We start from the raw sequence: 16,093 nt of genomic DNA on the forward strand, positions 1-16,093 counted from the left end.
CCAATGCTTAGTTTTAAGATCTCATTTAACCCTTTTATTTCATTTTCAGAGTTTGGGGGTTTCACACAAACATATTATATGTTTTATCAACTTCTTCCCAGTTCTCCTAAAATTCCTGTGCAATCAAGTAGTATATTTCCTGTCAATATTTATGTATTCCTTTTGAAAAAAACCCACTGAACCCTCTTTGTACTTCATGTGTGTGTGTATGTGTGTGTGTATGTGTGTGTGCGTGCGTGTGTGCGTGCATGCATGTGCGTGTATGCATGTGCGTGCATGTGTGCATGTGTGTGTGTGTGTGTGTATGTGTGTGTAAGACAACACAAGAGGATATTGATCATTTCCTAGGCCAAATTCCCTAAAGAAATATGCCCTCTCCACTCCCATCACACCTGAAGTGTGAATCATTGTTTAACTAGGAATAAATAGGACTTCACGAGCCCCTCCTGTGCTCATACCAGGGTATTTGGTGGTCTGATATGGTGCAGGTCTTATACAAGCAATCAGAGTCACTGTCAGTTCATGCATGCCATGGTCTGTGCATTTCCAGTAAATCCTTGCACTGTAGAGGTCTACTACATCTGGCTCTTATTCTCTTCCATAAAGATTCATGAATCTTGAGGGGAATCCTGAATCTTTACTTTAGGAAGTTTCTAGCATAGTAAATTTTCATATGTCATTTTCAAAATCATTTGTGATAAACTCTGACCTCCCATCTTCTTACATCTATAAATTCCTGTTCCCTCCTTTTCTTTATCCCTTCATACTGCCTCCAATACTCTTCCTTTGAAAACTCCTGTACTTACTATTTTCTGACTTCAAGGTAAGCACATATATAAAGATATGTTTGAAATATATACATATATTCAATACATATATTTTAAATGTAGATATAGATATAGATATGTATTCAAAACTTCTTCCCACATATGAGAGAAAGTACATGATGTCTGTCCTTCTGGCCTGGATTTATACCTTAGGCAGAACAATTACTTCCAGCCTCACATACTGATGTGAAATTTTTATAGGTTTCTAAATAGCTGAGAAATATTCCATTGAATGTATAAAATAGCTGGTTTTCATCACTCATTATCAGTTGATGAACATCTAGATATTTTCCATTTCCTGGATATTGTGAATAAAGTAAAAGTAAGCCTAGAGGAGCAAGAATATTTGGGGCAGAAATTAAGGCCTTTTATAATCTCTTTCAAAAATGGAAATCACACTAAGCTTTCTCTGTGCCACTAAATCCTGTGTCTATATATTAAAAAGTGCTGAATGAAGCCCAAAGAATATTATTAAAGAGGCATAGAGCCAAAAATAGAGGTGTTATCCATATTCAATCTGTTTATCTTTATGTGATTTTTTCCTTCATCGTTATATATTTGTGCATGAGTGTATGGTGTGTATATATTTAGTCTAAATACACACATACACACACAGATTATTTTCCTTTCTAAGAATACCCATTGAAAACAATCAGAATGAGAAAGGAATAGTTTGTTTTCCATTCATCATGAAAACAAGATGTTGACAGATTTCACGTACAAATTTGAATACACCCTGAGACATTTCTAGAACTTTAACAGGGTACAAATATTTACTTAGTGCTGTGCATGGGTTCTGGAAACATGACTGTGTTCACCAGGAAATAATGAAGTACCGATTCACAGACAGAAAGAAAAGCTGAAGACTGACATCTTAGAGACAGCTGAAAGAGGAAGAAACAAGTTAAGAAGCTATGGTAGCACTCGAAATGTATATAAGAAATACTCAAGTTAATAAAAAAAAAAAAAAAAAGAAGCTATGGTAGCAGGTGTCTGCAGGGGATAAGGGTCAGGTTACAGCTATCTAGAAGGCTGTGCTTGATAGTTTCTGTACACATTGGCATTAGCTAAAGGTTAATCTTCTTAACATCTGTTCTTGGATGAAAATTAGGCTTTGTCTTTCTTCTCAGCATTTCCCAGGGAAGGCTATGCCATTTCCATGGGTCTGAGGCATTGGAGTCCTGCCACGGACATGACCGTACTCACATCAACAATACACATTCATATTCACTCAGTATTTCCTCTACTCACCCGAGATCCACACTTAAGTTCTGTGAGTAAATGATTCTAGTATTCATGAAAAGAAAAGCACGTAATAAATTACAAAAAATGTTGAAATGTAGTTTTGGAAAAATATACACTTTTGCAACAATAACAACATTGGGTAAAAAAACATACTTATTAATCATATCAAGTGTTGATAAAGAAGACGTATATTGTCATTGTAAACCATAGCTTCATGCAAATTATAAATTAGATAATGATATTGCCCAGGTATATGGATATAATTTTACAAAAAGAGCATCTCTTTCCCTTCCTACAGCTACAGTTGTGAGATTTGCACACGCCATTTATTGGACCAATAATCCTCTGTCTGGGAGCCTCTCTTTGGTTTGGTGGTGTTATTAATAGAAGAAATGGGGTAATATACCTAGATGCTTCATCTTTGCTGCTATATTTTAAATTTTTTATTTATTTCAAGATTGCATACCTTTGGTTGATTTTTGCTTTGTTTTGAACCAGGGTATCAGACAGTGTAGACTGATCTCCTTCTTGTAAAACCAAAAATGACTTCAAAGTTTTGAGCCTCTTGTCTCCACCTCCAAAGTGCTGGTATAACATGTATTTACCAACCCGCCCCATTGAGATTATATATCTTTTAACATTGTTTTATAAAATCATTAGTCTTGAAGCTTTTTATACATGTATTCTATGAAATATGATAGTGTGCTCTTCCTACTTTCAAGTTTTAATTTCAAAGTAAATATTCATATTCCATCTATCTCACCTAACCATAACATGGGCCTTTCCAAATTCATCTGTCTCCCATTCTTTGTGTATCTCTATCTATCACACTCTAAATTCAGTTACTGTGGCTCAAATGTGCACTGGGACCAGTGTCCAACTGGTCCAAGACTACCAGTACCAGTGGACACATACTCAACAAACAATGATTGTCTCTCATCCAGCAACTACCCCACTGACGATAGCTCTTCAGTATGTGAGAGGGCCTGGAAATCACCTAACCCATCTATGACCACATTTGGGCTATCTTGATCTTTTGACAGACTTGTGCACACACTGTAGCACTGTGACTTCATGACTGAAATATTCCTGTCAATATTCCACAGCATCCTTCTCCATGATCTAGCTGTCACACCCTTTCTGTTTCTTATTCTACAATGCCCCTGAACCTTGGTGTCTAGAGAAGACAGTTTAATATTAAAGTTTAGACATAGGTTTCAGACTGTGTTCTAGATAGCTAAATTGAATCCTTTATGAAAAACATGCATAATTGAAACCAAAATGTTTTTTGGTTTAAATCAAAATACCATCTTTCCTTTTGCCATTCTAAATAGCGATTTGGAAGAGTCACTGTAAAGTTAAGTTCCTTATAGAAGAAAATAAACTTCAGGCATTCAGAAACTTGCAATCACATTAAGAAAACGGCATATTCAATGATCTGAGAATTTTTGATTAAAATATGCACCTAAATATAGCCATGTCTTCAATATAGACAAGCTATGAGGACAATGATGAAATAGATTATGAGCATTTTTACTGAGTGGAATTTTTATTGGTTGTATACTCATTAAATATAATAAGCAATTGAATTAATGATATTTGTGTGTAAAAATTACAATGAATAGGTATAGCTTTTAAACTTTATAAAAAAACAGTGTGTTTTTGTGCTATTTCATAGTCAGCCTGTATATGTATTTGTATACAATTATATATGCAGACACACATACACACACAATAATTCTACTCCAATGATGATAACTATAATCCAAATGTAAGAAAGTCATGTGATAAGTGAAGTAATAGAGTGTGAACCATTGGAGAACATTACAAGATTATTTAAAAATGTGTATCATTTACCTAACTATTGGTTAAGATATTGTAAACATTCTGCTCTCCCAATTGCTCATGTTTGAGTCATTAATATTTTTCAAAAATCAAAGAAAACCATATATTAATCAATCTTTTTTTGAAAGACAAGCTTTTATGTTGATTCACAAACAATCCAGTTAAAGAACATTTTCCTGGAACTTTGTTCAATTTCCTTCAACAGAGCATGACATGTTATTTTCGAATAAAACACTTCAAGTCAATTTTCTCAATTCAATACAGCATATTATTTTCAATGGTGTGTTCAAATCATTTAAATTTTTCTTATATCCTTTCTACATAATATACCTATGTCAATTTAACTACAAAAGTTATTTTTCCTATCTCAAACAACTGTGATCAATGTCCTCTGTGTGTGTATATATTTAGGTGGGTGTTTACATATACATATATGAACAATATCGTTTACTTTCCTTACTTGGAAGTAAAATGATTTTCTTAGTTCCTTTACCATAATGTACTCTGTAGTCTAGCCTTGTCTGCAAGTCACACCCATCATATTACAGGTGTATTTTATGGTCAATACATGCAGTACATACACTGCATACAATGTGTACAATGCATACAATACATAAATTACACACGATACACATAATACATATCCACATCAGACTATGTAAAGGTGACTGCTATGAAATAAATTAAAAACTGATAATTAAATTTAACAGTACTAATGATATGTCCTAAAGATGCACATCTTTCACTATTTTAGATTACATAGGATATATTCTTGAATTTGCATCCCTTGTCTATAATTTGATGGAGAATTAGAAAAATAATAATGCATATGCAAGAATAATATCCATTGAGTACAATTTTCTGGATTTGTAAGTTAGAAAAAATTAGTAATTTAAAAAAAAACAAATGATCTCTGCAAACAGAATGGAGTATTTTATCTTAAATGAAATGTCAACTTGAGCTAAATGAAGAATTATAACCTTCATTTCCCTTTCCTTTCCTTCCCATCCTTCCCATTCTAACTCTTTCCCTTCCTTTCCCACCTCCACCCTACCCCATCTTCTTTCTCTGCTCTTGGGTCTGAACCTAAGCACTTACCTTATGAATGGTTGATTTATATCAGTAGCAATCCATATTTATTTAATCAACCTTTCTTAAGTTCAAAACATATGTAACTTGGGCAAAACATGTGTATCATTATTTACTAATCTGATATCAGTTATTACCACAAATATCAGAAAAACACTAATTGGGAAATATTTTTAAAAATTAAGTATTTATACAAAGCATTTGGTCTACAATAATTGGCCATATACCCTGTTCAACTAATAAATCAAGTATCCTTACTGTGTAATATTCCACTGCTTTGCCAATCTCTTTTATTTTGGGAAGGGTGAGATTGTATTTTAATTAAAGTATATTTCCTTCCCTATGGTCTTTTGACCCCCTTCCCATACACTCATCTTTAATGTGGAGCACACAAGAAAACTCCATTCAACTTGTTGCAATAATTTCTTGGTCACTTAACTCTACCGATGTCTCATTTCACACACTGGATATGGTGAGACTGCAGATTATCTGGAAAGGGATAAAACATCAAAGGGGGTGGTACACACATGACATCCAGGAAGCAGAGAAAAGTCTCTTTTTCCAAGAACTTTCCTATGTAAATCGTCTTTCCTATCACATGATAGTCAGGGCTCAAATTGTTGACCTGTAGTGCTCTTCAATTATTTTTTATGCAGGTTAAGTCAAATCTGACTTCGTGAGAATGCCAGAAGTCTCATGAATGTACATTTGCTGATTTTCCTTCCTTCACCATGATTAAATTTCTTCTGGGCATTGAGGTATCAGATTTTTGAAGGCTGAGATGATAGCACAATCAATGAAAAGTGCTTCTCCATCATGAGTTCTTGAGTTCAGACTCTCTGGATCCAAACAAAATGCTGACATGGTGAAAATCTTTTGTATTCCAGTTCTAGCTGGGTATGGGGAGAGAATGAAGGCAAGGGCAAGAGAATTTTTGAAAGCCCTTGGTCTACCTGTCTTTAAAGATGTTATTGCATTTGGTTTCTGCCAGCCATCTACTCCTGCCAATACAGGCTGCCCTTACAAGTAATTTATTTCCCCAGTAAAACTCCCTGGGACAAAATTAAATTCCCATTTGCTTGTCGTTTATCAACTGGAGATTGTTTAAGGGTTAAGGATGGGGGCACATGTACACTGCTACTTTCAACTCTAAGACACCATCTCTTGCAGAACCATGCAGGCCCTATGAATGTCACTTGTCATATGATCTTTGTGCATATTGATTTAGAGGGCCTTGTTTTCTCCATTCCCTCTGGCTCTTATAATCATTCTGTATCCCATACACCATTCTAAAGCCCTGCAGGGAGGCACTTGATGGAGACAGTCCATTTAAGGCTGAGAATTCCCTTGTCTCATTCTCTGCACAACGTCTGCCTATTAGTCTTTGTATTCCTATCTGCTGCAGGTAGAAACTTCTCTGATGATCGGTGAACATGGCATTGATTTAGTTTCTTTTTAACATATATTTTTAAAATTTTTGTACATGTTTATATACAGTGTATATTGATGATATATAACTTTCTATTCTCTTTTCACACACACGCCCCACTTCCTGGACACCATGTCTTCCTCCTAAGTTCATATCCCTTTTTAATTCACACACACACACACACACACACACACACACACACACACATTCCACTCAAGAAATTATCTTGTCCACATGTTCCCAGGATGTGGCTACTATTTGGAGGAGAATAAATCTTCTCTCAGCAGGCATCAACTGCAAATGGCTTCACAAACAGACAAACTGCCTTGAAACTGGCCCTCCTACATTCTGGATTTTTAGTCTGGTTTTTCTAATTTAATTTAGTTTATCTTTGTTTGTTTTGACTTTTTGAAGCAGAATTTCTCTGTGAATCCTTGGGTGGCCTGGAACTTGTCAGAGATTCATCAGCCTTTGACTTCCAAATGCTGGGGTTAAAGACATATACCTCCACTTTCTAGTCTTATTTTGTGTTGTTTTATAGAATTTCATTCAGTGACTTTTGCTAGTCTGAAACTAGCTACACAGAAGAGAAAGCAGCGAATGCTAGGATTAAAGGAGTGTGCCAATGTGCTAGGTTTTTCATTCCATAGTTTTTTTTATTATTTTATTTATTTACATATCAAATATTGTCATTCTTCCCATTCCCCTCTCCATGAGTCCCCCACCCCATTCCTTCTCCACTTTGCCTCTAACAGGGTGTTCCTCCATCCACCCATCCACTCACACCTCACTCCTCTATCATGCCCCTTCTCTAGGGCATCAAGTCTCCACAGGACCAAGAGCAGCCCCTTCCACGGAGGCCAGACATGTCAGTATTGTGCTACATAAGTAGCTGGATCCACCGACTGGCTCGTGCACGTTCTTTGTTTGGTAGCCTAGTCCTTGGGAGCTCTGAGAAGTCCGAGTAATTGATACTGTTGTTCTTTCCATGAGGTTTCAATCCCCTTCAGCTCCGTCAAGTCCTTCCCCTAACTCTTATATTGGGATCCCTGGGCTCAGTCCAATGGTTGCTTGTATCTGCACCTGACAGTCAGCTGTTGGTAAAGCCTCTCAGAAGAAAGACTTGCTAGGCTCCTGTCTTCAAGCAAATCTTAGCATCAGCAATAGTGTCTGGGTTTGGGGTCTGCGGATGGGATGGATCCCCAGTTGGGCTGGTCACTAGGTGGCCTTAATGAAGGTTTATTTCCAAATAATATGAAAGAACCGTAAATTTTGTCACTTTGTGGAAATTTTAAGGTTTTTTTCATATAATGGATTGAAAATTAATTAAACCATAAGATCATTCAAAATTTATGATTTGATTGATTCTTTAATGAAACTTCCTATCAATCAATGGTACAGATTTAAGTTATAAAATTATATATTACTTGTTATGTGTATAAAGCTACTTGAATTATTTAATTGTGTTTAATCAACTTCAGTGACCTAGGAAACATTTCAGTCTGAAAGATATTTCATTTGTTACTTAATCTTAATGAATTCATATATTTTCCTCAGAAATTGAGTAATTAAACCATAATATAATTAATATTTAATTAAGGGCAAAAGTCATAGAGTGAAACAAAGTAATACTGATGAAAAGAACAAGAAACAAATATATTAAATATAATTTACATGTCAATTAATTGCCAGCTCAGTAAGAACAATAAATAAATGATATGTAACAAATAATTTTATATAATCAACTAAATGTGAGACCAATTGAGAGACTGCAAATGTATCACTCTATTTCATTGAATAGAATAAACAACTCTCTGAAATACAAATTTTGACTAGGCATTAAAAGCATTTGTTAAAGTATGATCTCAGTTGAAAATGTTTCCCAGCATGCAAGAAGCACTGGGTTTGATTTCAAGTACTCCTTGAACTGGGCGTGGTGACACACACCTATCTTCTCAGCACTCAGAGGGTGAAGATAGGAGGTCCAGCGCCCAGGACTGCATAGTGCCATATACAGAACGAAAGCAAAGAAGATATAAGAAGAAGAAGAGGAAGGGGAGGAGGAGGAGAAGTGGAGGAGGAAAAGGAGTAGGAGGAGGAGGAGGAGGAGAGGGGCCAAGGAAGTGTCTTAGCAGATGATAAGAATTTCACCAGACCTGAAGACTTGAGCTCAATTTTGGACCCTACAGTTTAAAGGAAAATGAATAAACTCCCAAGAGTTATTGCTGCTACTTATACATGTATGATGTAGCCTGTATGATGCATGACAACAGAGAGAGAGAGAGAGAGAGAGAGAGAGAGAGAGAGAGAGAGAGAGAGAGAGACAACTACACCACACATACATAAATGCCAACACAAAACACTCATGCACATACAGGTATGCACACATATACCACACCTCACAAAAAAGAAAAATAAAACTGTTTTAGGGATTTGTCACTGATCACATTACAATCATAATTAGAGGGGAATTCTCATTCAGATTTAAATACTTAAAATGTATGTTCCTAAATTGTTTATAAACAATAATCCTAAGATTCAAATTTTATTTAAAAACTATCTGACCATGATTACATATTCTACCAGATAGAACTATATTAAAATATCATAAAATGGTTAAGTGACTTTAAATAATTAGTTCATTCATGTGAATCATTTTTCTCATTTAGAAAAACTAAACTCACCACTATTTCCTCTTATTCAACCACTGAAGATATAAACAGAAAACTATTCATGGATATGAGAACTCTAAAGACTCCAAAAGGTGCAAATTTTATTTTATTATATGATAGACCTGAAGGGCACCAGTTCCAAATCTGCTAATATGTTACTTTGGCAATTTATAGAACTATTTGGTTTGATAATGAATGTTTTAATTTGAACTACTAATCTGGAAATTTGGAAAACATCAATGGACTCTAAAGTTGCAATTATCATTTTAGCTTACATTACTGAGTTCTTAACACATACTTAATAGTCTTTCAATGGGTTGTTTTAATTAATAAAATCTAATATGGTGTTAGTTATTTAAACATTAAAATGATGCTTATTGAAAGTCATTGTTAAAGAAATCATACCATTTGAATAATTCCCAATGGAGCTGCATGCCAATCCACTGGAAAGAAGTAAAATACACAAAATTTATATTATAAACTACATATTTTTCTTCTTGTGTAGCTATGCTAAGACATGGTATTTTAAATTATTTTAGTATATTCAGTATATTTGATATATTTTAATGGTGTCTGGATTCACTTCAGAACCGCTATACAAAATCACAACAATAGCTCTTAGAAGAGGAATAGATGTCATCACAAAAATACATTAGGCCACTAGGTATGTTATCATTGTAGTTAGAAATCTACCCAGTGGGCAGAAATCCAAACTCAATTCTAAGAAAATCCTAAGTCTTTATCTTCTTCTGGTCCTTTCTTTAATCTATTAGTGCTTTAGTGGACATGCTTCATGAAGAACTGGCCCACTTCTGAGCCCCACATTCAGAGAGTTTACCATAGCAATTCCAGCTATGAACATATTAAATCTCTCTTAAAAAGCACCCAGAATAGAGAACCAAAATATAGTTCAGAGAGATCATTCAAACATAAAATTGTTTTGATTTTCTTCCACCCAATTGAAAAGCTGTAGTTTGAGTTAGAATAATTTCAGACATTTCAATACATTTAGTGTGACATTGTCTTTTTGATTTACTGTATTTTTATATATAGTCAATAAATGTTATTCATCACTTTACGCCTTCACTTCCCTCCTCCCCACCTCTCCCAATTCTCTTCTCTCCAACTCCTCCATTTCCTTCAATTGAATGAGACTTTGTTTATTGTTCTAACATTTAAAATTAATGCAATTTATACAAGGAGTTAAGAATGGGTCAATTTAGATTCTTCTGCACGCTGACCTCCGCTTAAGCCAAAACCATTTGTTTAATATACTATCTTTTCTTCCTCTGGATGCTTTTAGCTCCTTTGCCAAAGATCAAGTGACCATAGGTATGTGGGTTCATTTCTGGGTATTCAATTCTATTCCATTGATCTACCTGTCTGCCTCTGTACCAATACTATTTGGTTTTTATCACTATTGCTCTGTGTAGAGCTTCAGGTCAGGGATGGTGAAGTTCTCTTTTTTGTTGGGAATACTTTTCATTATCGTGGGTTTTTTGTTGTTCCAAATGAATTTGAGAATTGCTCTTTCTATCTCTGTGAAGAATTGCATTGGAATTTTGATAGAAATTGCATTGAATCTGTAGATTGCTCTTGGTCACATGACCACTTTTACAATGTTAATCCTGCTGATCCATGAGCATGGGAGATCTTTGAATCTTCTGAAGTCTTCTTCAATTACTTTTTTAGGAGATTTGAACTTCTAGTCATACAGATCTTTCACTTGTTTGGTTAGAGTCACACCAAGATATTTTTTATTATTTGTGATGATTGTGAAAGGTGTCATTTCCCTAATTTTTTTCTTACCCTGTTTATTCTTTGAGTAGAGGAAGCCTACTGATTTTATATCCAGCCACTGTGCTGATATTGGTTATCAGCTGAACTAGTTTTCTGGTGGAATTTTGGGGGTAAGGAAAGTGAGTTTCATTGTGAAACTTTCCTGCATGCATATGTGTCTTTAACTACATTGCATATTTTAAATTATCAATCTATATTTTATCAGATCAAATCTAACATTACAATACAAAAGCAAGAAAATAAATAGCAATGTATTCATCCCATTATTATAAGCTGCATACTTCATTTCACTATACACTTAAGTCCACTTGTTCAAGAAGAATAAAAACAACCAGTTCTCCAGAGATTATTGTTTTCTGTATAAAACAAGCGAAAGATGGAGGGAAATATATGACTTTTTTCATCATGGAAAATGACATCCCAAATCCCCAACTTGTTTGTATTTATTTTTGTTTAGGAACTGGGACATTTACAATATAATTTTTAGGTTTTCAAATCTCAGAATCTTGAGACAGAAAACAAACACACTGGTGTGTTCTGGTTATTTAGAGGGCTAGAAGCAATTTTCTGTAACCCTTGATATATATTCCCAGAAAGGAAATAAATATTTATTTATAAAAACATACAAAATGCCAGAAGTCATAGGGAAGACTTTGTATTTTAAAAAATAATATGCCATGAGAGTAAATTATGTTGGTGTCAACATATCCATATCTAGTTCACATGTCCGTACATAATCCACCTTCACACAAAGTTCCAAGGAACTGCTTCATTAATTCTCCTCATATATTCTCAGGATTATGCAAAGGTTCATCGATAATTTTGGAATATAGAAAACATAAGTAAAAGTAACCAAATTAGGTAGAAAGAAACATTATGTCTGATTTGCTACAGACCAGTCTTTAACTGGTCTGTAAAGGACTACTCTTTTCTGTCTGTCATTACTGGCATTTGGAATGTTAATGATATGAAAGTATATATGTTATGAATTAGGCTGCAATCACACAGTGTAAAGAAGGACATAATGCTTTGTAAGTGACCTGTGAACTTTTTTATTTGAAACTGTCTAACACCCCATGTTCTGGATTTTGTCAGCCAGTTCTTTGCCAGCTACTTAGTATATTCCACTCTCTAGGTGTATCTGTCTCTTTTAACTATTGTCTTACAAGTAGGTCTCACCTTAGTTAAAGAGACAAGCCATGAAATCTTATCTACTTTATAAATAAGAAATAATTCAAGTTGATGAAAAGTTTTCATAAAAGTGAGACAATCACAAGAAACACTGAGAGCCATGATTTCCTAATTAATTCTTAATAGGAATTAATTGAAAAACATAAATATCTATATTATCTTTAGACAGGACCAACTTTGGATCGAGTGGTTTTCAGGGGGGTTGATGTCCTTATCCTTCCAATGGGGTCCCGGCTGGCTACTGTCAGTTGTCTTTTCAGATTCCATATCCCCAGTGTTGAACACTTCGGCTAAGATCACATACATTGAGTCTCCCCCATCCAAGGTCTCTGTGACTTTTTAGATATTCCATCCCACATCCCATACCAGCAACTGCATATTACCATGCATTCTCCTGGCCTTCTGGTCCTCTCTCTTGTCCCTCCCCAAACCTTCCTCCCTCTTCCACCCAGGTCTCTTGTTTCCTTTGCATCCCATGACTATTTTGGTCCCCCTTCTAAGTGGGATTCGAGCATCCTCACTTGGGACTTCCTTCTTGTATACCTTTTTGCATCTATGGGGCTATATCATGGATATTCTGTACTTTTTGGCTACTATACTTATCAATGAGTAGTTACTGTGCATGTTCTTTTGGACATGGGTTACATCACTGAGAATATTTTCTAATTTCATCATTTCCCTGCAAAATTCAAAATGGGTGTTCTTGGTTTAAATAGCTGAATAGTATACTATTGTGTAAATGAACCACATTATCCGTGTCCATTCCTAAATGCAGTGTCTTGCAATGAATTCAATTATCATTCTCTTATTTTCATTATATACACAAGTTTTACATGGCATTTATGTATTAATAACTATGATAATTATTTAGAATTTATTGTATAAATGAATGTATATTTGCACACTTAGTTCAATAGTCTTCTACTTTCCTTTATGCCATCATGTAGTTTAGCCATACCTTTCTGACAAGAATGATTTGTTACCTACATAATATGTGGAACTCTTTATGGAGCAAACATCAAAGTCATTTTCTTCTGTTATCATTAACTTAGTAATTATACAGTTATATGGTTAAATCCTATATCATTGATTGCAATTTTTTTATGATTTCAACCACCATAGTTATTACTGGTTTAGTAATTACACAATTTAATGAAAATGGTTGGTAGTGGGTTTATACTACAGATCCCAAAATTACTGATCTGATGCAATAGTTAAAATAGAAAATATGTGGTAGTACTTTAACAAGTTGCACTGGTCTTCAACTGATAGTTTACAAACTGGGCAAGCTATATCATCTGCATTCTCTTCTATGTAATGGCCAGAGCATATCAAGCCCATGGATGAGTAAACTTCTTTTGTGAGTAACTTTCTTTTTTTTTTATTAACTTGAGTATTTCTTATATACATTTCGAGTGTTATTCCCTTTCCCGGTATCCGGGCAAACATCCCCCTCCCCCCTCCCCTTCCTTATGGGTGTTCCCCTCCTAGCCCTCCCCCCATTGCTGCCCTCCCCCCACCAGTCTAGTTCACTGGGGGTTCGGTCTTAGCAGGACCCAGGGCTTCCCCTTCCACTGGTGCTCTTACTAGGATATTCATTGCTACCTATGAGGTCAGAGTCCAGGCTCAGTCCATGTATAGTCTTTAGGTAGTGGCTTAGTCCCTGGAAGCTCTGGTTGCTTGGCATTGTTGTACATATGGGGTCTCGAGCCCCTTCAAGCTCTTCCAGTTCTTTCTCTGATTCCTTCAACGGGGGTCCTATTCTCAGTTCAGTGGTTTGCTGCTGGCATTCGATTCTGTATTTGCTGTATTCTGGCTGTGTGTGAGTAACTTTCAATGTTATCATATTAGATAATAGTTGTGAGTAACAGGTTTTAGGCTATATAAGAAGAGTTCAAGCCCATACTGTTACTTCATTTGACACATTTCATACAAACAAAAAGATGAGTCCAACTGGACATAGCTCCCTGTCTTACAATCCCAATATGATGATGGGCATTGCTTTTCTCCAATAAACTGCTCAAAAATGAGTTCTTAGTGATTGCTTTTCTCATACAGTAACCTTGAAGTCTTAATACAATTCTGGGACTTCAGAAAGCACTTATAAGCTGTCAAGTCCAAGATTTCTGAATGACTTATATTGTATTATTTGACAATCAACGAAATTTATGCATCAATTTTCTTTAATAGTCTTTGGAAGTGGGACATTTCAAGTAAGCCAGGTCAGCACAAAATGAAAAATTCTAGAATATAGGATTGTTTTGGCAAGATTTCTTCTTTTGTTATTATTCTAGACACTCCTTTAGGATGATGTTCATCATGACAAGTACATGAGTTGCTCTAGGGGTAATAGGATGTATTAGGCAAAATAAGATGTGGGAATAATTAAATGGTGCAAAATGACAAGGGTTGGAATTGCAACTAAGCTGTGACTATATATTTAATATTTAATTCTCACAATTATAATCAAAACTATATATTTCTTATGCCCATTAGTTTCATCTCAAAACATTCCATTTTACTTATTCATTCTGCTCATTCTTTGAGACAAACACAACAGGGAAAGGAGGAGACAGCTCAATGTTCACACACAGCATTTTCATCTGAGTATAGAAAAATCTTACCTGAGCATTTAATTTGTTCTCTGTAATCAAACTATAAAATGTTTGGCTGCTAAACAATGCCCACACAGTTGAGAATCTCAAAAATGATTACTGTGTGATGGAGTTAAATGCTATATAGGTCACACTTAGTAAATCTGACTAACACACAACTATAATGTTAATGAAAGTCAACAACCATTTTCTTACCTGCTCTCAATTTACAATCCTTGTCCTGGTGACCCATACATTAAGTCAGAATATTCTTCTCATCTTTTCATCAGAAAGTCAGTGAAGAGATTATACTGTTATTCTTCTAATAAATAGAGAGTCTGATCTTATTTGGCAATTCATAATGCCCAGCAAAGAATAGTGATAAAAATATTTCAAGTACTTTAAGTTTAGAAAATGAAGTTGCATATATCACACAATGAATATTTAAAGGTATAACAATCTAGATTATCATTTATGGTATTTTTCTAGAATATGAAAGATTTAATAAGGATAGATGCAGCACACAGTCATACTACTCTGACTAGATCATGGATAATGACTTTTGACAATGAGATAGAGATCCCCCGAAGCACTAATGGAACATATCTTATTTCAAACTTATATGGATTGTCTGTGGGGACTAATTTATGTCTACAGCCATATGCACCATTATTTATTTTATCTTTATCTTACCAATAAGGACAAAATATTTAGTGCTTCAATAAGATTCCAATGTATGATTCCACTTTTTCTACAAATATTTCTGATCATAAAATGGCGTATCTTCACATCACTGGTCTCATTCTGTTGCTCAACAAAAAGTTCATTTCTTTTGTCATGGTACCCACTGCCCAGCATAATGACAGGTCAAGGATATTTAAAAAACATATTCCTGTAGGAACTTGGTCTCCATTAATTAGGTTTTACCATAAAAATCAGCATATCATTAACTAGTGTCATATTATGGCCACCAGAATAAGCAAAATACAGTAACTGTAAAATGCTAACAATAGTGAAACAATGAGTGACAATTAGTGTACACAAACAATAGTCAACTAACAATTTTCATTGATATTAATTTCATGTTGTAAAACATCTGTATACCGATATCCACAGTACATATTATTGTAAGATAGAAGATTAGATGCTAGTTGTAGAAATGCTGGTTATAATGCAAATTTCCTATTTGGATAGTATAAATAACTCATTAAGTAATAGAGACATCAGCGTCTTCATTAAATGAAGTTTGATAAAATAACTAAACACATATCAAGTAACTAGCATAAAATGACAAATATTGTTCTAAAATTCCTCCAAGAAGAAAACGGGGAAAAAGCATAGATAATCATGAGAAAAGCACAAACTCAGCCAGTTAGAGATGAGCAGAGACTATTCTAAGAA

This window comes from Rattus norvegicus, chromosome 7 (genome assembly GCF_021556685.1).
Source record: "Rattus norvegicus strain SHRSP/BbbUtx chromosome 7, alternate assembly SHRSP_T2T, whole genome shotgun sequence".
NCBI lineage: Eukaryota > Metazoa > Chordata > Mammalia > Rodentia > Muridae > Rattus > Rattus norvegicus.